The sequence below is a fragment of the Bubalus bubalis genome, chromosome 13 (assembly GCF_019923935.1).
Source record: "Bubalus bubalis isolate 160015118507 breed Murrah chromosome 13, NDDB_SH_1, whole genome shotgun sequence".
NCBI classification, from domain to species: domain Eukaryota; kingdom Metazoa; phylum Chordata; class Mammalia; order Artiodactyla; family Bovidae; genus Bubalus; species Bubalus bubalis.
Genome location: NC_059169.1, coordinates 79,597,673 through 79,622,670, shown reverse-complemented (window position 1 = coordinate 79,622,670; position 24,998 = coordinate 79,597,673). Strand labels below are relative to the sequence as shown.

At 40.4% G+C, this 24,998-nt stretch overlaps 1 pseudogene; it reads right to left on the bottom strand.

Moving 5' to 3' along the window:
• Window positions 1-18,313: 18,313 nt before the first annotated feature.
• Window positions 18,314-19,349, bottom strand: LOC102389763 (annotated as a pseudogene).
• Between the last annotated feature and the right edge of the window lie 5,649 nt (window positions 19,350-24,998).

Here is a 24,998-nt window from a genome sequence, read left to right as displayed (position 1 = left end):
TGCCCAAGAAGAGGGGTTGTTTCCCCTTCTCTCTCCCTGCCAACCCCGGGGCATTTAAACTCTCCATTGTTAAACCAACTGAACTCCTTGTTTTTGCTCCAAGGAAAAGGGCGGGGCTCCGCCTCACACTTCTCTGTCCTCCATGCACTTCCTCAGACTCACCCCAGTTCCTTGGGGGCACTGAAACACACACCCAAGTGCACGTAAGTTTGGTCAGTGGTCAGTGATGTAAGTACCTCCCTGTCTCCAGGGCAAGGGTTCACATTGCAGGAGAACCCAGATCCCATCTTACTTTTCCTTGTATTTCCAGAAAAGTATTTTTGCATTTTTTTTTATAAACATTTTTATATTACTTCTCGCTTTTTAATTTTTACAATGCTATGTTGGTCTCTGCCATACAACAATGCAAATCAACCATAATCATACACACATCCCTTCCCTCTTAAGTCTCCCTCACTTCCCCACCTGCCACCCCTCTAGGTCATCACAGAGCACCAGACTGGGCTCCCCTTGTTATACACCAACTTCCCACCAATGATCCACTTTACACAGGATAGTGCATATATGTTGGATGCTCCTTTCTGCATTCATCCCACACAGTCCCTCTCCCACTGTGCCCATAAATCCATCCTCTCTATCTACGTCTCCATTCCTTCCTTGCAAACAGGTTCATCAATGCCATTTTTCTAGATTCCATATATATGCATTAATTTATATATCTTTTTTCTTTCTGACTTACTTCACTCTGTATAACAGGCTCAAGGTTCACCAACCTCACTAGAACTGACTCAAGCGCGTTCTTTTTATGAACTCAGTAATATCCCATTGTATATATGAGGCACATCTTCTTCATTCATTCATTTGTCAGTGAACATCTAGGTGGCTTCCATGTCTTGGCTACTGTCAAAAGTACTGTAATGAACATAGCGGTGAATGTATATTTTAGAACTGTAGTTTTAAGAATTAAATGATGGGCCATGAGCTTTCTTTTTAATTATTTTACAAACTTTCACCTGTTGGACTGATGGACTTGCTTTCCAGAGCTTTAGAATCAGATGAGAGTCCCATGAGTAGAAACTCTACAGAGGACACATTGGAGTACACAAAAGAAACAATCAGAAGTACTACACAGAAATCCCCAATAACCAGAGAAGAGCTGGTCACTGGAGGTATCAAAGTAGAAGACGAACAACAATTTGGCAACAATGTTGTAAAGGGAAATTCAAAACTCAGATCAGTTGGTACTACAAGGTACTTCTCTTTTTTTCTGTTTTCTATTAATACACAATGCCGCAAGCAAGTAGTAATGAGTTTTTGGTTTGTTTTTAAATAAACAAATGAGGAACCTGCTTTTAGTGTAACAGGGACAGGTATAAGGAGACCACACACTGTGATAACATCAGTCTCTATTGTTTCTTTCTACTTTATAACTTTCCTTTTCTCGTTTCTTCATCTGGGTTTCAAACCAGCCATGACATGTGTGTTCTGGACTCACCTTGGCTCCTTGTGATCTGAATCCTTAGCCAGGAATTAGCTCTTCCAGTTGCTAGACTGGATCACGTTCCCTGGTGATGCTTTGAAAGTCCAGGTCTGCATCCTGTGCTTCCTTCCTCTTCTTCCCTTTTTCTGAGTTGACAACACAGCCGTCTGTCACTTTTTCTTCTTCCTCCACACCATCCCTAGCCTCAAACCACCTCATCCCTGCAAGCCAAGACTCCACATCCTGGAGTCAAATGACTTTGCTGCTGCTGAGTCACTTTAGTCGTGTCGGACTCTGTGCAACCCCATAGACGGCAGCCCACCAGGCTCCAACATCCCTGGGATTCTCCAGGCAAGAACCCTGGAGTGGGTTGCCATTTCCTTCTCCAACGCATGAAAGTGAAAAGTGAAAGTGAAATCTCTCAGTCGTGTGGGACCCTCAGCGACCCCATGGACTGCAGCCTTCCAGGCTCCTCCATCCATGGGATTTTCCAGGCAAGAGTATTGGCAGCTTCTATTGTGCAGAAGGCCTTAACTCTGCTCACTCCAATTGTGTAAAAGGCTGAAACTAGGATATCAGTGAGGGATCTGATTCATTCTGAGAAAAACACGGAAAGCAGAAACATACCCCCACGGGTTTTCACAACCACAGTCGTAATCTCAAGTCCATTTTTCCAGGTTTTAGCCATGCAACCCTCGCAGACAGAAGCAGATGAGGTTGCTTTTTTAAATTGTAAAAGAAATTCTCCACTGCAAGTGTTCGCATCCACCAGTCAAAAGGTTCCACTCAGACACTCAAAGCTTTGCCATCTGAACTCAGAACGCAGGACAATTCATGTCGAGGACAGACATCAGTATTGTATGACAACCCCCAGATTACGGTCAGACAGGTGGCACTGTGAGCTGCCGGCAGTAATGGCAGCCCCTCGTCAACCCGCGTTTGCGGGGTCACACATAAATGCAATTAAGGGGCTGGGCTGCTGTGCCTCTGGTCTCAAGGTTAATTAACCACACGAAAATGACACCTTCAGGTGTCCCGTATCATAACAGCCCTCATGGAGAGAAGCAGGATTTAAAACTGACAACACTGATCCCGCCAGACAGCAGACTTGAAACCAGCAGAGGTGAAAACACAGATTGACAGAGGTTGCCGCACGGCTGATAAGAGGGCTAGGGGACACGTTCCCCCTGCCTTTAGTAGAAGTAACTCTGAAGCCAGGAAAATCGCACCCAAGGTGGCTCACTGCTGAGTGTGATTAAGGACAGGCGCGCAGTCCAGCTGCCTCCATCCGAAAGATGCTCGGTGCTCTAGCTCTCCGTGCTCTGGCCGCCAATGTGAGCGCGCATGCGCGCACGTCCACGCACGCAGGCTCTCCCCTCTGCGGCCAGCCGGGAGTCTCCAACTTCCTTCCAGTTCAGTCCAGCGTGGAGGAGGGTGTAAGGCCACTACGACTCACCGAAGGCTGAGACTCCCAGGCCCCTGACCTTCTTGCAGGTTTATTTTCTTCCCATGTATTGCCTCTTTCTGACTCTGTGTCTTTTCTTATGTGCAAGCTCTGTCCAGGCCGGTCCGCTCCGTCATCTGGCTTACCCATGTCACTTGGGAAAGTTACACTTGAGAGCAAGAGAGACTTGCTGGCCCTCAACCTCGGAGATCCTAGAGTTTCTGATCAGGCCTTTTTGTCTGCGTGCAGAACTGGGCCTCTGCTACCGCGTCAGGATGTGCATTGAGGGCTAATGGGGAGGGTGGTTTTTTGTTTTGTTGTTGTGTGTGTGTGTTTTGTTTTGTTTTGTTTTCTACAGGGAGTGGCACCCAGTCGACCGGTACGGAACCCCCGCTCAGATGCTTTGAGCTCTGAATGCTAGTATGCTCAGTTCTCTCTGCAACCAAATCCCCTCTGCTCTCGATTTGTAAACAACTCAGCTCTGCCTGCATAATATGTGAGCCAGCGATGCCAGCGCTTCGCTGTGCCCTTCTCTGCTCCCAGCCAAGTACACCTGCTGCCCAGGGCTCCGGCTGCCGCGGCCGCTGCGGCTATCATCATGCTCTGCCATCGCGTGCCCTGCTGCTCGCTGGGCTGGCGGTGCATCCTCGGCGTGGGGAGGAATGTTTATTAGTTTTAATTGGTGGACACGGCTGGGCAGTGACATTTGGGTAGCATTGTGTGTCATTCACCCTGCACCAGGTGCCGGCTGTGATGGCAGATGTAGGTGGATCCACTTAGAATTCAACCTACAGATGAATGTCTTTCCAGAATAAGGCAGCTGCTGTGTCTCTCCCCTAGGTAGGGGAACACACACTCTTTCTTTTCTTTTTATCGCCTCTGATGCCTTCCTAAGAGGAACAGTTTTATTAAAATTTAGACTAGAATGCAATAGTTTCATTCAAAAATAGATAAATAAAAAACCCATCCTCTCTCCCAAATCCCTAAATCTGTAGCCTATTGAATACGAGTGAGCACCTTCCCTTTTGTGTGACCCAGCAGCTCTCAGAATTGATTGGTAACATTCCATATGTTGCAAAATTTTATATATTTCCTGGGTAGTATCCTGAACATCAACTTAGCAAATCTTTTTATACACAAATAAAATGTTTCCCTATCAGATTCTACTCTATTCAACTCTGTAACTGATCTATCCCTAGTAAGAAGCCAGGAAGCTGCCTGCTTTTCGGTCTAACAGATTGAGTTTTTATGTTTCACTCCTCTTCTAAAGGGGATCAAGCAGCGAGACCATCGTAGAGTCAGGTGGAAGTACCAGAAGTCCTTTCAGAAATAGTGGATCTGCGAGGTGCAAGTTGTCTCCTTTGGGCGCTTGATTCCTGGGCAGTGGTAAAAAGTCTCCCTCTCTCTCACACACACACACAGAGCACCAAACCTCAGCAAACAGTCATTTTCTTAGGATTTCTTCTTTTACTTTGTCCCCTCAGCAAAGTCTAGCCTTCCCTAGACCAACAGAAGCCAGGAACTTGGCTTGGTATTGTTGCTTTATGCTTTAATAAGGGTGATGAGTGTCATGTATAGCTTCTTCTTGTTTATACATTTGTATCAGTCTCAGCTGCCGCAGGAGTGAGTGGAAAGGGGACTCAGTGGCTTCAAAGCACAGATCTAGCAATTGCAAAGCACTTCTGCCACCTAGCGGGGCAGCCAAGGCGGCACTCATTGGAAAATGTAGATGTGTCTATAGGGCCAGTGAAAATCAACTTGTTAAACTTTGGCTTCAGTTTAAAAGGAGACAATTACGGCATATAACCCATGTCCTCAAATGCAGTAATTAAAAGTGACCTAAAAATAATGTTTAATGACGCCAGCTCTTTTAAGCAGTAAACAGCTAAACAAAATACCCTATGCTGGTAACTAATTACAGTGTTCCCGGTTGTTGATTTATAAAACAAAGTGACCCAAGCAAATGCAATCACTATATTGAATTTCTTCTCCAGAGTCTCAGGGTTTTTTGATTTTTTTTCCATCTGTTATTTAACTGTATACTGTTGCAAAGTGCAGGGATGAATTGGAGTGTTATTATAAGTGGCATGATTATTAGCTTGGAAAAACATACAGCTCACGTCGTAGCGCAGAATCGGTAGAGTCACAGAAGGTGCCCCTCATCCTAAAACACTGGAAAAGAGAGAGCAGTCAGGATGTATGTAACAGGCACCATAATACGGGCATTATTGAATCCTATCTTCATATAGCTGTAAACAACACAATATTTAAAGACTGCAAAATAAAACAATTATTCAATTGTTTCCAAATTGCTGCTGAGTGGGTCTCTGCCACTGTTTTAAGACAAGTGAATGTGCTGTGTAATGGAATCATTCTATACATACTGCGGAGTTGATTCCTTTTCAAAAGACAACAGGATTCCAGAAAGAATGAGTATTCCGAAAGGATCTTAGGAAAACTGTCCAAACAGCAGATGGTATGGATCCTTATGGATACTCAGGATTCAATAGTGAGATTTCGATAATGCTAAAGATACAGAGATTGCAGAATCAAGGGTCGTTGTTCTCCCCTCTAAAAATGTAAAATAAGAAAACAAATCCTATGCATAATTTATGGATGCCCCAGGATAGTCTTAAATTATGCAATCCACATATCCACAAAAAGCTGCTTAATGTATACCTTAGTAACTTCATCCACTGGCGGCACTCCGCCCCCGCCCCCAAATACACACACCACTTTATTTCTGAGACAAGTCAGTTAGAGAAGGATGTCTGTATCTACCGAGTGTGTAACATTCATTTCTAAAGCAAATACACTGGCGAGCAGGGAAGCACAAAGGCATTTAATAACTAAATGCTTCTTTTATCAACTCAGTGGTCTTCCCTGCTTAGAAAGCTTCTGAAACATGCACAATGGGATTAAAAGCACTCTCAATAAAGTTCATTACCTCCATGGTCCTTTCCATCTTCCTGTGAAATTAACTATCTCCTATATGTACATCTACTTAAGGTAGTAATTTAATGGCAGTAACATCTATATCTAGGAGGCTTATTTTTCCCTTGGGTCTGCTTCACACTCAGAGATCTCTCCATAGTGTTTAGAACAAAAACCAGAAATGCTGTTTTCCTTCTATTTTAGAGAAATGAGGGAGAAAAGGACAAAGGAGAACAATCAAAGCAATTTTAAAGTGATCATCTTAGAAAATAGTAAAGCCACAAATATGAGTGCTCAGTGAGGAAGGAAGATGAGCCATGGGTATATACACTTGATTTGCACTAAATAATTTCTTAAATTTTTAGTTTTTCATCTTATACTCTCATCTCTTCCTCTCTGCATCACCCCCCCCCCAAAAAATATGCAATCTTGGTCTGTCTTTTTATTTAGGAAAATCATGTGTATTTCCCCTATTTTCATATACATTCAAGGTATGTATTCTTAAGCCTACTCACCCCTCTTTTTTTAGGTAGAGCTCTGATTTTGTACCCTTTTCTACTCTTCTCACCCTTGACTCAGACTGAGCTTCTACCCAGCAGGAAACCCCAGCTTGCTGAAATAAGTCATCATCATCTCTTTTCTGGTGAGCATGTAAATTAGGTCTTCTCAGTATTGGAGGAGATAGGCTGAGAAAGGGCTTCCCAGGTAGTGAGAGTGGTAAAGAACACACGTGACAATGCAGGAGACATAAGAGACCAGGGTTCCATCCCTGGGTTGGGAAGATCCCCTGGAGGAGGGCATGGCAACCCACTCCAGTATTCTTGCCTGGAGAATCCCATGGACAGAGGAGCCTGGCAGGTTCATAGGATCACAAGGAGTCGAACATGACTGAAGTGACTTAGCGTGAAAGCCCATGCTGAGGAAGAGGAGGAGGAGAAAAACTCTCAATTCCTACAACCCCAGGGATAGGGGTTTCTTTGTACACCTTTCTTTGTACATCTGGACATGGCTCTTTTTAACTGTGTCTCTTGAAACTGTCACATACATCCTACATCTCTGAATGTAACCTTTAGGAGGATGGTAGAGGATGCGTGGAATTTAAGTCTGTGATGACTTTGCACCCAGGGGTCCACTAATCTCAGAGGCTCTGACCTTTCAGTAAAAGTTCATGTACTTTGGCCAAATGCACCCTCATTTATGCTTTTGCTTAATAACCTGCAGCTAAAAAGACTCCAGATGGCTCCAGAATATGTTTCCTTTCAATACTTTCAATTCTAAAACCTTGACCTTGTCTGCATTACTACTCAAAATTACCCTGACAATTCTAATTATCTTTTCTTTTCTACATAGTTTCCTATCGAATCCTATAGATTTCATTTGTAAATATCTCTTGACTCAGTCTTTTCTTATCTATTCCACATTCACTCTTTTAGTTCACTCCCTCATAATTTTTCTCTTGGAGTCTTGTTAAAGCCTCATAACTCCTCTATCTCAAATAAATTCTTTGCCTCTAGGATGATCTTGTAAGTTTCAAATACAGTAGGTCATTTTCTATGCTTCAATGCATATCAAAATGTTTCTCTGTATTCAGGTTCAAGACAAAACCCTTTTATGTGATTAATCATCACTTCTTTCCTTTTTTCTTTCTTGTCTTTTTTTTCTTTTTCGCTTTTTCCTGCTTGCCTTATGCTAGATTTTTAAAAAATTTTATTGAAATATATCTGATTTACAATGTTGTGTTAGTTTCAGGTGTACAGCAAAATGAATCAATTCTACATATGTCAATTCTTTTTCATATTATTTTCCTATGTAAGTTATTAAAGAATATTGAGTAGAGTTCCCTGTGCAATATAGTACGTCCTTATTAGTTGTCTCCAAAATAGAAACAGACTCACGGATCTCTGAGAAGCCAGCCCTCTCATCCTAACTTCGTGTTTTGTTGGTGTGTCCACCTGCTTCTTCTTATCTCTCATCATCCTTGCCTGGTACGGTGGTGAACACACTGTTATGTCATTTCTGTTGCTGCTTTTTTGTGAATTTCTCCTCTACTGAATGAGCTATTTCAGAACACAGAGCATAACTTTACCTATACTTCATACTATGAAGAAAAAGCTCTCAATAAATAATTTCTGATAAATGACAATATCTAATGGCTTCCCAAGTTATAAAATAACGATTCTAAAAGGCACAAGGCTAGTTAGTAATGCAAATGCAGTTAGAATTGAGAACTCCTTTTTATTTCAATATGCTGTTTCAGATTCAGTTTACTCTAGACCCTAGTGATTCAAACTTAGAACTGTCATTTAAGACAAATAGCTTCTTCAAAAGACTTTACCAGAGCCTTATAGTTAGAATTGCTTGAGGCAGATCTTTTAACCTTCCTATCATCCTCCTTCTTATTTACAAAACAGAGGCAATAGTATTGCTCATCTCTTTTTGCCAAGGAATGATTAATGTAAGGGTCAGTGAAACCAATATCCATGGAAATGATTAAAGGCAAGGTTAGAACTCAAAAAGAATATCCTCATGCTCTTTTTTAGCTTGCTAATATCCTTCTGTGTATTTACTGAATGCAAGAAATTTACTCACAGTACAACTCAGAGTACATTTTTCCTGTCGCTTCTAAGAACATAATATGAGACAAACAAAAGAAGCACAGCACATCATCTGTACATACCCTTCTGTGTTAAAAATGAAATCTAGCATCTTTCTATTTCACTCTGTTTATGTATCAGGCAACAATCCCTTGACCCAGTAACATGTTATATTTCAATGCATTTAATCAATTCTACATTTACACCCTGAAATGCTGTGCACTTGGGTTCTGCTCAGTATGTGACAGTATAAATACAATGGTTCAATGGGGAATAATCATAATAGTCAGAATGAAGTGAAATCTGCATTGTCTTTCTGACTATTTTAAGCATGATGAGAGCTATGTTGCTATGTAGATAAAAACAATATCTTCTAGACAGACTCATTTCTCATCTTCCTCAGTTATCTCCTCAAATATTAGTATGAGGAAGCCTTTCTCAACTATTCTGTTTAAAATGGTACCCCAACTCCTATGCACTCCATCTCACACACACACACACACACACACAGTCCTCTCTCTCTCTCCCATCCTTCCTCTCTCTCTCTCTCCCTCCTTCCTTCCTTTCCTTCCTATTTTCTTTCCAGGGCATTCTTTCCTGCAGCTTTATCATCCCTGAATCACAACCCTAGATGACACACCCTTTACTTTGTTTGTTGACGCCGTGCCTGTCTCTTTCCACAGAATGTAAGTCTCATGAAGGCAAAGGCAGGTTTCTTCATGCCCGTAACAGCATTCAGCAAGTATAAGGGACTCAATAACCAAGCACTGGAACGATGAATATCTTACGCTGCAGAGATCATTTCAATTTGAAGATTCTCTCAAACAAGGACCTATTTTTCCATAAAAACATTTTTATTTTTTGTCCATTTTACTGAAGAATAATTGATTTATAAGGTTATATTGGTTTCAGAAGTGTATCATAGTGACTCAGTATCTTTATAGATTATGCAAAGTAATTACACAAAGTAATTATAATTATAAAAGTAATGACCATTTTTCCTTGGTTGTACAACGTATCCTCATAGCTTGTTTATTTTATATGTACTAGTTTGTATCTCTTAATTCCCCTAACCTATTTTGCCCCTCTGCCTTCCCTCTACAATTCATCCTCTATATCTCTGAGTCTACTTCTGTTTTGTTACATATGCTTGTTTTATTTTTGAGATTCCACATATAAGTGATGGGCTTCTCAGGTGGTGCTAGAGGTAAAGAATCTGCCTGCCAATATAGGAGACGCAAGACACGTGGGTTCAATCACTGGGTTGGAAAGATCCCCTGGAGTAAGAAATGGCAATCTGCTCCAGTGTTCTTACCTGGAAAACTCCATGGAGCCTGGTGGGCTACAATGCATGGAACCACAGAGTCGGACACGACATATAAGTGATAAAATAGCATATTTTTCTTTCTCTGTCTGATTTATCAACCACAAAGAGATATGATCTCACACCTGTCAGAGTGACTCTCATCAAAAAGAATACAAATAATAAATGTTGGTGAGGCTGTGGAAAAGGTAATACTTGTACACTGTTGGTGGGAATGTAAATTGGTGCAGCATCTATGGAAAACAATTTGGAGATTTAGCAGAAAAGGGCCCTGTGACCTGTGACCTGCTTTGTTTTCTTGACACTTTTTTTTTTTTTTTAGACATTATCACAGTAGAAATGCCTTCAGTATCTTCAAAGGTCATTCTCTAAATGGTTTTAGCACCTTCAGTAATTGTCAACTGTCATTAAATGTTACCTGGCTTTGCTAGGTGTTAAGCATTTCTATCATGATATCCTAGTACCATGCCATTATTCAGAAATCTTCTCAAGTGTGCCCTTTGAAATCTATTAACACGGTTTCTGACACAGCAACTCGTGGGCAGAGAAACACGGTTGATAAAAAGACTAAAAGAAAATTAATGATTCCACATTTTATCTCACTGCTTTAAAGAGATTATTTATCCTCTGAGATACAAAATAGGATGATAAAAGTTAAAAGAATAGAATCACTTATAAATGGATCAGCCAACCCACACAAACGCTCTGTGTAACCAGCAGCCCATGTACCACTAAGGAAGATAATAGAAGAAAGTCTGTTTCTAAGACAACAGCATTTCCTTTTATGTCTTATGCTATAATAATAGTTCTGTGACTCCCAGGATCATCTGGAATTTTGCCAGGAATAAAACAGTATGAATTAACAGTTAAGTACCTCTTCAAAGGATCAAAATAAACAAGAAAACTAATTTTATTTTATTGATTAAAAGCAAGTATTACAGTAATCTCATAACAATCTATATTGAGCTATCATGACAAAGAGGTAGAATTCAAATGTTTAAAAATATAGTATATTTTAATTAAAATTGCTACTGATAAGAGAAACACACCTACTAATTTTGAAGGATTACTTTCCTGATCATATCAGAAAAAACAGATTAAGATTATCATACATGAATTTCCTTCTCAATATTTTACTATCCTTCTCAATACCTAATATGCTTACTCATTTTGACCATGCCTAAATTTTCTCTATAAAATGGAAAGAATAACAGTGATATACTTGAAGGAAATATTAAAAAAAATCATAGACTGAGAACAGCTATGAGCGTTCTGTATAAAAATTATTTCAGGAAAAATACAATAAATTAACACCATGAATAATTCTGATTCCAAAAATATTTCACATATACTTAATTCTACATAAATCATAAGAACTTTATTTTATTAACTATTATATTTCAGTCTTGAAGAAGGAAATGGCAATCCAATCCAGTATTATTGCCTGGAGACTCCCATGGACTGAGGAGAATGGTGGGCTACAATCCCTGGGGTCACAAAAAGTCTGACATGACTGACATGACTGGGCACATACTTCAGTCATATGAATGTTGTTACCCGAACATGTGTTTTTAACCAATATTTCAAGCATTTTTCTTCTCATCAGATATCTAAAAAAAGGAAAGAATATTAATAATGCATATTTAGATTGAAGTATTCTTTTTTAATGAAAGAATTACCTTTGCATATTTTAAAATTAAGTTTCATACAGCATGTTGATGAAATACATTTAAAAAGATCCCTTACTCCTGCCCTCACCAATGTTTCCACAAAAAAAGCAGTCTCAAGATTATTAGACAATTCAGTATAGTGTTTGCTTTTTTTTTTGGTTTGTTTGTTTTTGAAGTTACTTGTAAATTCAATTCAAGAAAAGATACAAATGAGGGAAGAAAAGAGATGTAATAAATTTAAAGAATAACTAATAAGTTCTTGCCATGAATAAGGGGAAAATATACATAGATAAGACTCGGTAACACAAGCCAAACTTTGATAAACTCCAAAAGGTAGACAGAAAGCCTTAAATGCCTTGAAAACAAATGAATTATTTTATTCTTCTTTTGCTTTTTTAAATCGAAGTATAGTTGCTTTATACTGTTGTGTTACTTTCTAGTGTACACCCGGATTCAGTTATGTCAGATTCTTTTCCATATTGTTTACTGTTGCCGTTTTAGTCACTAAGTCATGTCTGGGTTTTGCAGTGCCATGGATTCCAGCCTGCCAGGCTCTCTGTCCATGGGATTTCCCAGGCAAGAATATTGGAATGGATTGCAATTTCCTTTTCCAAGGGATCTTCCCGACCCAGGGATCAAAACTGTGTCTCCTGCATTGGCAGGGGGATTCTTTACCACTAAGCCACCTGGGAAGCCCACATTCATTACAGGATAGTGAATATAGTTCCCTGTGCTGCACAGTAGGACCTTGCTGTTTATCTATTTTATATAGAGTAGTATATATCTAATGGGCTTCCCTGGTAGCTCAGCTAGTAAAGATCCACCTGCAATGCAGGAGACCTGGGTTCCATCCCTGAGTTGGGAAGGTCCCCTGGAGGAGAACATGGCAACCCACTCCAGTATTCTTGCCTGGAGAATCCCTATGGACAGAGGAGCCTGGTGGGCTACAGTCTATGGGGTTGCAAAGAATCAGACACGACTGAGCAACTGAGCACTGCACAGCACAGTATTCACCTATGACAAACCTAGACAGAATATTAAAAAGCAGAGACATCACCTTGCCAACAAAGGTCCGTCTAGTCAAAGCCATGGTTTTTCCAGTAGTTGTATACGGGTTTGAGAGTTGGATCACAAAGAAGCCTGAGTGCCAAAGAATTGATATTTTCAAATTGTGATGCTGGAGAAGACGCTTGGACAGCAAGAAGATCAAACCAGTCAATCCTAAAGGAAATCCACTCTGAGTATTCATTGGAAAGACTGATGCTGAAGCTGAAGCTCCAGTACTTTGGCCACATGATGTGAAGAGCTGACTCACTGCAAAGGGCTCTGATGTGGGAAAAATTGAAGGCAAAAGGAGAAGGGGGCAGCAGAGGATGAGATGGCTATAGAGTATCACTGACTCATCAGACATGAGTTTGAGCAAACTCCAGGAGACAGTGGAAGACAAGATAGCCTGGCACGTTGCAGTCCAGGAGGTCACAAAGAGCCTGACATGACTTCGTGACTGAACAGCAGCAACAGTATGTATCTGCTAATGCTAAACTCAAAATTTATTTCTCCCCTGTCCCCTTTCCCCTTTGGCAACCATAAGTTTGCTATGCAAGCTCACATTTCAGTCTGAATTACAACACAGGCAAAGGAATATTAATATAAAGGTTAAAGAAAAAAATACTGCATCAGAATACTTTTATTTCATTCCAGTAAGACCAAACAATATGCTAATGAGCCAAACATTCACTTGATTTCTGGAAGGTTTTCCGGAGTTTGTTCCTCCATTCTCATCGGTTTCCTTACAGGGCCTCACAGTAAGCCTTTTGAAATTGTAGTTTACTCTACAGACAGGCAGGCGTTTCATACTGCCTTTTGTTCACGTTCCTTCAACCACTTTCAACACATGAGATTGCTCATTATTTAGGGAATAAGATTTCATTAAACACTACATCAAATGCCCCACTAAAATCAATACACAGGATACCTGCTTTGTGGCCTTTATTTACTAAAGTTGTAGTTCTATCAAGACCCAGAAAAAAACAGCTCTCTATGTAAGATATCTATGGGTCATGTTTATCTGTCTTTTGAGAGTTAGCACATATGTTTTTCTTAAAATTTGTTATTTTACTTTACTAGGAAGAAGATTAGACATATTCGAGTAAAATATTCAAACTGGATTGGCTTGCCTATTTTCAAAATCACAAGAGAATGACACATTTTAATCTATAATGTTTTATATTTTTCAGGTTCTGTGACTTTTAAAAAGTCAATCATTCTTTATTTGATAATATGTTCATTCACTTAAACAAGTTCTATCCATTATGCTGTCAGTTTTCCATGATTAAAATACATTTTATAATTGAATTACTTTGGTTCTGTATGCCCAATTATCTAGTTATTGGAAAACTTTATGTACTTGAATGTGAAATGTTTTGGCTAAATTGAAAAAACCTGCCTGCAAAAGACACAAATACATACCACTTTAAATATTGTGAGTAATTTACAAGGATGGCATCAATGGACTTGTTGCTCAGTTGCTAAGTCGTGTCTGACTCTTTGTGGCCCTATGGACTTCAGCACACCTGGCTTCCCTGTCCTTCACTATCTCCTGGAGTTTGCACAAACTCATGTTGGTGATGCCATCCAACCATCTGATTATCTGTTGCTTCCTTCTCCTCCTGTCCTCAATCTTTCCCAGCATCAGGGTCTTTTCAAAACACTAAATATCTAGGCAGACTCACTAAACATATAGTCTTAAAACCAAAATTTTGTGTTCAGTGATTGGCAACAAGGGATTGTGAAGTAACTGGGGGCTGTGGTTCCTCTAGCCATGCTAACCCTGGCTACTCTAGCTAAGAAGGTGAGTAAGGGTAATTCAACAGTAAGTATTGAAATGATAAACAACCACAGATTGCAGCTTGATTAATTTTTGGTCTAAAAGTGTTGGTGATTTCTACATAACTCTAGTTTGCTTTTAAAGCACAAACTCTGAGCTCATCATATCTGCTTTCCATCTCTTAATGTCAAGAGTGTCACAAGAATGAAATTACAGAAAGGCAAATTACTCATTGATCCATAAATACTTAGACTTGTACAATGTGTGAGCAGAGAGGATGCCTATGGAACTTTTGCTTTAACTGCCTTATTTTGTATATGGGGAAAGGGTTCCACTGACAACAGGCAACTTTCTCAGAGTAGCACAGCCAGTTAGAAGCAAAAGTAACATAATTTCTACTGAACCCCAGTTTGAAATTCTACCCATAATGCCACACTCTCCTCATTCTTCAAGAAGAAGATAATTTTGTTGTTTACAGGATTCAAAATCTCTATGAAAAAAATTGCTAAAATATCTAGAATTGCTGTAAAGCATTCTAGAATTCCCAGGAGTACTAAGGTATGTAGATGTGAACTATAATGATGACTTGTTCAGAATTCATTGTTATATCCTATACTTAAACTAGGAGAAGGCAATGGCACCCCACTCCAGTACTCTTGCCTGGAAAATCCCATGGATAGAGGAGCCTGGAAGGCTGCAGTCCATGAGGTTGCTGAAGGTTGGACACGACCTTACTTTCACTTTTCACTTTCACGCATTGGAGAAGGAAATGGCAACCCACTCCAGTGTTCTTGCCTGGAGAATCCTAAGGATGGGGGAGCCTGGTGGGCTGCCATCTATGGGGTCGCACAGAGTTGGACATGACTGAAGTGACTTAGCAGCAGTAGCAGCAGCAGCATACTTAAACTAAATATTTTGTTCACTATATTCAATTTTATAAAGAGAAAGATCAGAATAAATAAAGAAAAGCAATGTTCTCTTCTTATAAAACCTTCTTCTATCACATGTTTTCCACTCCCATCAACATGATGGTTTTTTTAAAACTCTGTATCTCCAACCCAAATCTCCCTTCTATACCCCAGACCTCACTATTTAATAGTCAACACTATTTAATGACCATGAGCACCTCAAACTCAAAATGTCATAATAGAACTCATCATGTTTCTCCAAGGCCCAGTCTTCACAACACAACCAAGTGAATACCAATTATTCCAGGCTCCTTTTCATTATTTTCTGTGATCAAAGAATATAACCAGCATCCCTGCCTCTAGCAGCCCAGAACTCCACCCATTCAGCAACTCTTCCATCCTGTTTCACATCCTACATGGAAGCAGTCACAAGAGCTTCTCTGTTGTATAGCCTTTAAATCTCTCTCCCATCCTCAATATTTCTATCTGGACTCCCGTTCTTTCTATATCTTCTAATCCCAAGATCAATCACATCTTAGACCAGGGGTCCCCAACCCCCAGGCCATGGACACTAGGCCCAGTCCTTGGCCGGTTAAGAAGTAGGCTGAAGAGCAGGAGGTGAGCAGCAGATGAGCAAGTAGAGCTTCATCTGGATTTACAGCCGCTCACCATCACTCTCGTCACTGCCTAAGTGCCAGCTCCTCTCAGATCAGTGGTGGCATAACAAATATCATGGGCTTGAATCATCCCCAAACCTGCCCTGCCCCAACATCTGTTGAAAAATTGTCTTGGGTGAAACTGGTCCCTGGAGCCAAAAAGATTGGGGACCACTGCCTCTCTCACATTGTTCTCCTGGATTAGTAGAACCGAAGCTGAACTGCTGCATTGTTGCTTTCTCTCCAAAATGTAAAAGGAGAACCTGCAATTCTGCTCAGTCCACACTCTTTACAATGGCATATGAGGACTGTCCTGACCTGGCCCTGGTTATCGCCACAACCTCATCCTTTCTGATTATGCTTCACTACTGAACGCTCCCCTGTATTTAACTTTGTACCTCTCAGAAAGTTGTGTGTTTTCTTTCATGTTCAGACTTTTAGGGTGTGTTTTCTGAGGAGAATAATGAACCTTCTCTAGGACTTATCCTGCGGCTTCCCAGGCGGCACAGTGGTAAAAAAAAATAATAATAATAAATCTGCCTGCCAATGCAGGAGATGTAGGACACAGGGGTGAGATCCCTCGGGTTGGGAAGATCCCCTGGAGGAGGAAATGGCAACCCACTCCAGTATTCATCCTAATTTTGTTTAATTGAGCAAAGATGCTGTTCCTTCGGAACCAGCTAAGCTATTGTCTCTTTGGGGAAGCCTTTTCTGACTGCCACAAATGTATTAGCTGCTGATCATAACCATTACCATACAAAATTAAATACACTTCAATTAGGAAGTAGCACACTACATGTGATTTTTCCATTTTGAGTTTTTTTTTTAATTTCTTTTAAATTTTCTGGGGTTCTACAGCCTCTGATTCAGTAAAACAAGGGAGTTGCATTGAATGAAACTTTAAAATACCTTCTAAATGTAAACATTTTATATTTCTTATAGCATATGAGGTGCTAATTTTAAAGAAGAGGATTTCATAAGCACTTATTATGTATAAATTATTTAACATTCATTTTCTCATTTAATTTTATATTAGTAGGAATACCTTATGTTACAGTAACAGAAACTTAGTTTAACCACTTTTAATAAAAGAAAGTAATACTTGTATGACTGCACAAAATGAAACAAAACACCAATCTCAAAGCAAGCATTAGCCCCTGGTACAATTGAATCCAGGGTTCAAACCATATCTTCAGCACTTGATGTCTCCTTCATTTTTGTCTCTTTATTCCTCAGAGTTAGTCTGTTTCTCATATAAGCCCTCTTAGAAGCAATGACCCTGAAAAAAAGCTCAACTTTTTCATTATCATTCATTTAATAATTCCAGAAGAAATAAGAGTTTTTCTTTCCCAATAATTATAGCACAATTGCATGACTGGATCTTACTGGACTTACTTGGGTTATGTGCATAATTTCCTGTGATCAGAGACATTCAAAAGCAGGACTAACTAGTTCTAAGTACCCAACCCTAAATTAAGAGTCCTGGGGTTAGGCCCACTCAGACCTCCTAATCTGAGATCAGGGTAGGATTTGTTGCCAAAAGATAATCTCTTTTTTTTTTTTTTTTAAGGAGTTACAATAAAAATCTTTATTTGGTCAGTACAGGTAAGATATACTGGATCACAGAGCAATATGCATTAACAGGATACAACAATTCATAAAAACTGAGTAACCATGCACACAAATTTCTTAAACATTCAATCACCTAAAGAGAAAATGCACAGATGTATGGTGGGAAAAACTGTATCTAACACTGAAACTACTATAGGACTCCTTCAACAAGTCCAACTTTAGTGATAAAACTATTTTACTGGGCAACCTTGGCAGTCATAATCCCACATCTACTCTGACAAGTCTGAATGGTGCATAAGCATAGTAACAGCATGAGTAAGAATGCCCTCACACAGCACAGGTTCTAGGGTAGACACAGATTCACACAGACGTCACTGTGTTATACTTTAAGGAAAGAGTTCCATTTACAACTTCACATTAACTCATATAAAAATAACCTGACCCTACACAAAATGTCCTTTTAGCAACATTCAAAGTAATTAACTGTTACAATTTCCAAAGTGGCAGAGGTATTGAAGCAAAGAAAAAGGGAAAAAAAGAAAGAAAAAAAAAACACAACCCACAAAAAAGGCAAATTGTGACAAAAGTATGCGTTAATTAAATGGACAGTATCCTCTTCCAAATTAAGTGACACTGTATAAGAATTTGCTGGAATTTTTTTTTTTTTTTTTTTTTTTTTTTTTTTTACAAAACTGAACCCTGTACATTTACACTTGAGTCCAAGCCATTCTGAACGTGGCAGGAAGCCGCAGTTCCGTTACCTTTCCCACTCACGGGTTTCTCCTCTTGCAGAGGAGAACAGACTCTTAATGACTGGAGTCTGTGTCATTTGAGTGGTATGTGGGAGAGTTTTCACTGCCCCTGGGAGAGTCTACACTTTCATACCCAGCACTGAGTTGGTTTACCTAACTACAACCTCCTCTGCCAGTTCTCTCCTCCGAGCTGCTGGAGGCCTTATTCCCATTCCCTGGAGAAGAAGGAAAGTCATCTATGGCTGTGTCCCCCTCCCTCCCTGTGAAATCCAGACCCAGACGTCCTCTGCCGGGAGGAACTGCCATTACTTGGTCCGTTGGCCAGACGACTGCAGTCTTTACCTGTGGCCTGTGCCTGTCCTACAGGCTCCGAAGATGTAGTCCTGCTGGTACTCGGGCCTGGGGCTTGAGACTGCTGCTGTTGGTACTGAGCCAACTGCAGGCATGTCTCCTTCAGTTGCTGCTGAAGAACTAGAATGGTACTCTGCATACCCTGTACTTCTTCGTCAAGTTGAATGATAAAGTCTTTCAGTTCATCCTGACTGCTTTTAAGCTCCTCACTATATTTCTTCTGTAAAACCAACTCTGCTTCAAGTTGTGCAATACGTCCCTGGGACAGCTGCCTTCCAAGCTCTTGATTCTCCTGGATAAGCATTCGACACTTAGCCATTAACTTTTTGCCTGTTAGGCTACCAGGCTTAAACTTCCAGGCACTCAGTTCATTTTGGGCTTGTTCCAGTTTGTCTTTAGTCTGTTCCAGTTCACTTTTCATTTTTAGGAATAACAAGTTGATCGCTGGGTCCACCATTGTTATCTCAGTTGTGCAACGCTAGGCTGCTGGACTTGCTTGAGGTACTGGATCTGAGTAGTACACTCTTGCATTTCTTGCTCCTTGGTTGCTAGTCACACTTCAAGAATGTCTTCCCTGCGTGCAGATTCTTGCTGCTGCTTTTTTTTTCTTCGGATTCCCTTAAGCCAGTTACATCATTAGAGTTGAGATCTGTGTACTTGCCCTCCAAAGCTTGCACATATGCTTCATACTGTTTCCACCTTAGAATTAATTCATCTCGTGCCATAACTTTGAAGTCTGCTTCACTCAGTCGAACCTTTTTGGGAAGAGGTTCTTCGTTGGTCATCTTGAATCCTCTCCAGACGGAGGCCGCGCCGGCGCCCACCTAGTCACGTAGGCCGACCCTGCGCTGTCCTCTTGCCGCCAAGGCCGCCCGACAGTGCTGCCTTCGCTGGCCCCTGCGCTCCTCCCCCGCACCGCAACCCTGGCGCTCCCCTTTCAATAATCTCTTATGAGAAGAAAGGGATTTATGCTAGCCAAGCAAAAATTAGCACATAATCTGCAACAAAATCCAACAGTTTGTGAGGCTGGTATTATGATCCCCATGTATTTTCTCACCAAACTAAGGGTCAGCACACTTTTTCAGGAAAGGACAAGAGAGTCAATATTTTATGTGGTTTTGTTTTGTTTTGTTTTTTGAGTCATAGGTGGTCTCTATCACATATTCTATTGTTTTTTGTACTTCCCTGGTGGTTCAGACAGTAAAGCATCTTGCTTACAATGAGGGAGACCTGGGTTCGATCCCTGGGTCAGGAAGATCCTCTGGAGAAGGAAATGGCAACCCACTCCAATACTTTTGCCTGGAAAATACCAGGGACGGAGGAGCCTGGTAGGCTACAGTCCATGGGATCACAAACAGTCGGACACAACTGAGCGATTCTATCACATATTCTACTGTTTTTTACAACCCCTCAAAAAATGTGAAAAGCTTCCTTCACGTGGAGGCTGTATGGAAACCAGCAGTGCGCTGGATTTGACTCATGGCTTTGGCCCTGCACTAGACAGTAATTTGAAGGCAGAATCTGTGTTTTGGTGGTATTAGTATTCTCAGAACACATGGTGAGCGCTCCGTTAATGTTTGTTTGGTCAGTAAGTGCAGGCTTGACTCAATTACATTGAGGATTAGAATGAGGGTATGAATTTCAAACTCATTTCATACATGTGTTGTTGCTGTTGTTCAGCCGCTCAGTCACATCCAACTCTTTGTGACCCCACGGACTGGCAGCAGGCCAGGTTTCCCTGTCCTTCACCATCTCCCAGAGCTTGCTTAAAACCATGTCCATTGAGATGGTGATGCTATATAACCATCTCATCCTCTGCCACCCTCTTCTCTTTTGCCTTCAATCTTTCCCAGCATCAGGGTCTTTTGCAATGAGTCAGCTCTTCTCATCAGGTGGCCAAAGTATTGGAGCTTCAGCTTTAGCAGCAGGCCTTCCAATGAACATTCAGGGTTGATTTCTTTTTGGATTGACTTTTAGTAATAGCATGAGAATAACAGAGATGGAAACATTTGCTCAAACACTTGACAAATTTAATCTGACCTCAGCCTTTTGGGGAGAACAGTTTGAAGGAGAAGGAGAGAAGGAAGGAAGAAAGAAAAGAGCTGAGATGTTAAACAATAATCCTTCATGCAGTCATTAAAGATCATATGGAGAATGCAGTGGGCCTTTCCAATGGTACAGCGAGGGAAAAACACAAAGAATCTGAGAAAACACATTCTTTTGGGGCACCACCCAAACAGTAACCATCACTGCCTAAAGGATAAGTTCATGAGATAAACTGTTGAGAGAGAGGTAGAAACGTCTCTAGTTATATTTTTGAACACAGAACCCATCTAACTTATGCCTCCAAGCTTCTAAAGCCAAAGCCCTCAGCTTCCCATAGCCAGACTTGCTAAGATCTACAGCTATGGCAACAATCAAAGGAAGTGGAGCCGGAATGAAATACTATGGAGAGAAAAATCACAACTTTATATTTGCGTGTGCATGAATGTTCAGTCATGTCTGACTCTTTGTGACCTCATGGATGGTAGGCCACCAGGCTCTTCTGTCCACAGAATTTTCCAAGCAAGATTACTGGAGTGGGTTGTCATTTCCTACCCTAGGGGATCTTCCTGACCCAGGGATAGAACCCGAGTTGCCTACATCTCCTGCACTGACAGAATCTTTACCACTGTGCCACCTTGGGGAGTTTTAATTTATGCTATATAGTACTATCTTATTCATCTTTCTTTAATAAACACATGTCAAATTTGCATGTATGTCATTGTACCACTTCAATCATTCCATGACATTTTTTCTACCACTATGATCTGACAGTCTTTCAACCTCACAAGTACTTTGATCCCAACATCTTTTCCACAAGTCATTCTTCGTGAAGTCCTCTTTTCCTCCTCATGTAGTTTAAAATACACAATCAAGGGAGTAATTACATCCAATCTTAATTTCTTGCTACTCATTATGGCTAAATGGTAGCATCCAAAATGATATGCCCATGTTCTAATTCCAAGAACTTGTAATGCTATTCTATTTAGAGAAAAAGACAGGGGTCTTTGCAAATGTAGTTATGTCAAAGATCTTGAGATTATTCTGAATTATTATTAATGTGGACCCTAAGTCCAATGACAAATGTCCTTAGAAATGACACACAGTACACATGCAGAGAAAGTGATATGAAGACAGAGACAGCAATTCTCGTGTTGTGGCCACAAGTCAGAGAGAAGAGAAGGAGGAAATGTGTCCAAGGGGAACAGATATTGGACTGATGAGGCCACAAGTCAAGAAATGTCAACAGCAACCATAAGCTGAAAGAGGCAAAAAAAAATATTTATATATATTTCCCCTTAAAGCCTTTGGAGAGAGTTCGCCTGTGCTGACACCTTGATTTCAGACTTCTGACCTCTAGAACTACAAGAGAAAATAAATTTATATTGTTTTAAGCCACCCAGCCTGTAGTGATTTGTTACAGCAACCACAGAAAATTTTGTAGAGTTGTCTGGGTCATGGCGAACCTCCACCTCCTCTGAACCTTATCCCATGCACTGAACATGGCTGGAGAAAACTCACAACTATTACCATTTTAAATCCATAACTACAAACTTCCCTGGTTGATCTGTGCTCTTTCTAGCTCTTCTCATGAATGACTTCTTATACTCACTCTTGGCTGGCATTATCACTTTATCTTTCCCTGAAAATCAATAGAAGAAATCAAAGAAGTTTTATAGGCTCTTATCAGGCAGTAGGTAGCCATTTATCCTGGATATGTAGATCAGGTATTCATACTCCCCTCTAAACATCTAAGGACAATTCCAGCCCATGAGCTAATCAACCCTTTCTTGCCTATCAAAGGTCAAGACTCCAAAGATCGCCCCATCTTTTCTGTATACATCAAGTTTTCTCTCTCTTGCAGGGGTCCCCAGCCTCTGGGATCTAATGCCTGATGATCCAAAGTGCAGCTGATGTAACAATGACAGAAATAAAGTGCACAATTCATGTAATGTACTTGAATCATCCTGAAACCACAACACCACCTCCAGTCCATGGAAAAAACTGTCTCCCATGAAACTGGTCCCTGGTGCCAAAGCATCTGGGAACTGCTGCTCTACTGAATTGCATTCAACATACAAAAATATTCTTCTTTATACCATCTACAGTCATAATTCTTCCTTATGCAGCAAAGTTCCATTAAGTTGTCTAAACTGATTCCCTCCAATTCCTGTCTTCTCATTCCGAGTTAAACATACTCGATCAAGTTTTGCCCCTACTCCATCAACAGTACTCTTAGCAAGGTGTCTTAACTGGATGCTGCTAAATTTAGTGATCAATTTCTATTTCCCCCTTTACTTGTCAGTAGCACTGAACACTGTCCCAGTGTCTTCCTCCTTGTTAAAAATCTCTTGACTTGGGTTTGAGAACCCCATACTCCTGTTTTTATGCCTCCCTCACTGACCATTCTCATTTTCCTTGCTAGTTTCTCCTCTTTTCCCTAGCTCTTAGCCTTTTTATATCTCAAGGATTTCCTTTGTCCTCTTTACCTCCCACACTCAAATTTTTTTGTGATCATACTGTCTCATGAATTTAAATATCACCTATTAGTAGGATAATCCTAAATTTATGTCCCCAGTCAAGACTCTTTTCCCAAATTCCAGACTATATCCACCTGTTTCCTTTACTTATCCATTCATTTGAACTTGAAAGTAGACTTCTCAAACTTACATCCAAAACAGATCCTTTGAGTTCTCTCCCACAAAATTATCTTTCCACAGTATATTAATAGACAGACTATTATTTATTAACGCATTATGGGTATTATCCACAGTTTATCCATCAGTTAATGGTTTTCCCTGTGTCTCAGATGGTAAAGAATCTACCTGCAATGTGGGAGATGTAGGTTCAATCCCTGGGTTGGGAAGATGCCCTGGAGAAGTAAATGGCAACCCACTCCAGTGTTCTTGCATGGGAAATCCCATGGACAGAGGCGCCTGATGGTCTACAGTACGAGGGGTCACAAAGAGTCTGATGACTGAGCGACTTTCTCTTCACTTCATCCATTAATTTCTTAAGACAAAAACCTCTGGCATGGAATCGGAGACATCTATATATAGTTTTTGCATCCCACATCCAAATTATCAGAAAATATTGTTGGTTATATTGTCCAAATATACTGAGAATAAGACAATTAATTTCCACCTTCATTGGAAACACCTGGTCCAAACAACATTATCTCTTTTCTGATCTAGAAGTTGCCAGCTTTGTCTTTCAAGACTATAACTCAGATTATATCACTTCTCAAAATGTTTCCAATAGTTTTCCTACTATCATTCAGAAAGGAAATTAAGCTCCTCAGACTAGTGTATACCATTTATATCTTTCACCATATTTTCTTCGGTCTCCTGCATTCGCTTCTCTACAGCTATGTGGGCACCCTTGCTGTTCCTACAAAATACCTAACAACCTCTGTTAGAACATTTACACTGGCTGTTCCCCCAGACTGGAATACCCGCTCCCCAGATAACTGCAGGTGTAACTCCTTCACATCCTTTAAATCTCTGCTCAAATGTCATTCTTTTCTGAGGTCTACACTGACCACCATATTTGAGAATTGCCCTGACCCCAGCTACTGCACTCCCTATTTGCCTTCCATGATAAGGCAAATATTCTCCATGATCCTTATCATTTTCTGTCATACTATATGATTTCTTTAACTCCTTGGTTCACTGGTTAATTTCTGCTCCCCTCCCTCACTAGAATAATTTCCCCAAGGCAGGGATTTTTGGCTGTCTTTTCCCACTGGTAGATCTCAGAGTCTTAGGATGGTACCTGGCACTTTGTAGGCATCCATCAGAATTCATCTGAATAAATATTGTACTCCAGTGACCCACTCTATCACACAGAAGTAATAGGTCTTTGAGTAATCCCATTAAATTTCAAATACTCTCATTCAAATGATTTGAATGTCAGTAAATTGAACAGTCAGAGAAAAATATAACCATAAAGACCACTTTTAGATGGCAACGTTTCGTAATTTCAAAATCTTATTAGGTACTAATTTTTGACAACAAAGAAGAAGAGGAATTGACATTAATCAGACACTAACATCGTGCTAGATCCTTAAAATTCATTTTTATTTATTGGACTATAGTTGCTTTACAATGTTGTGTTAGTTTCCGCTGCACAATGATGTGAATCCGCTCTATTCCCCTCCTTCTTGGTCTCCCTCCCATCCCCCAGCCCCACCCATCTAGGTCATCACAGAGCTCCAAGCTGAGCTTTCTGAGTTTTATAGCAGGTTCCCACTAGTTATTGTTTTAAACGTGGTAGTGTATATATGTTAACCCAATCTCCCAATTCACCCCAGCCCTTCTCCACACCCCCAACATATCCACACATCCATTCTCTATATCTGTGTCTCTCGTCCTGCCCTGCAGATAGGTTCATCTATACCGTTTTTCTAAATTACACATATATGTGTTAATGTATGATATTTGT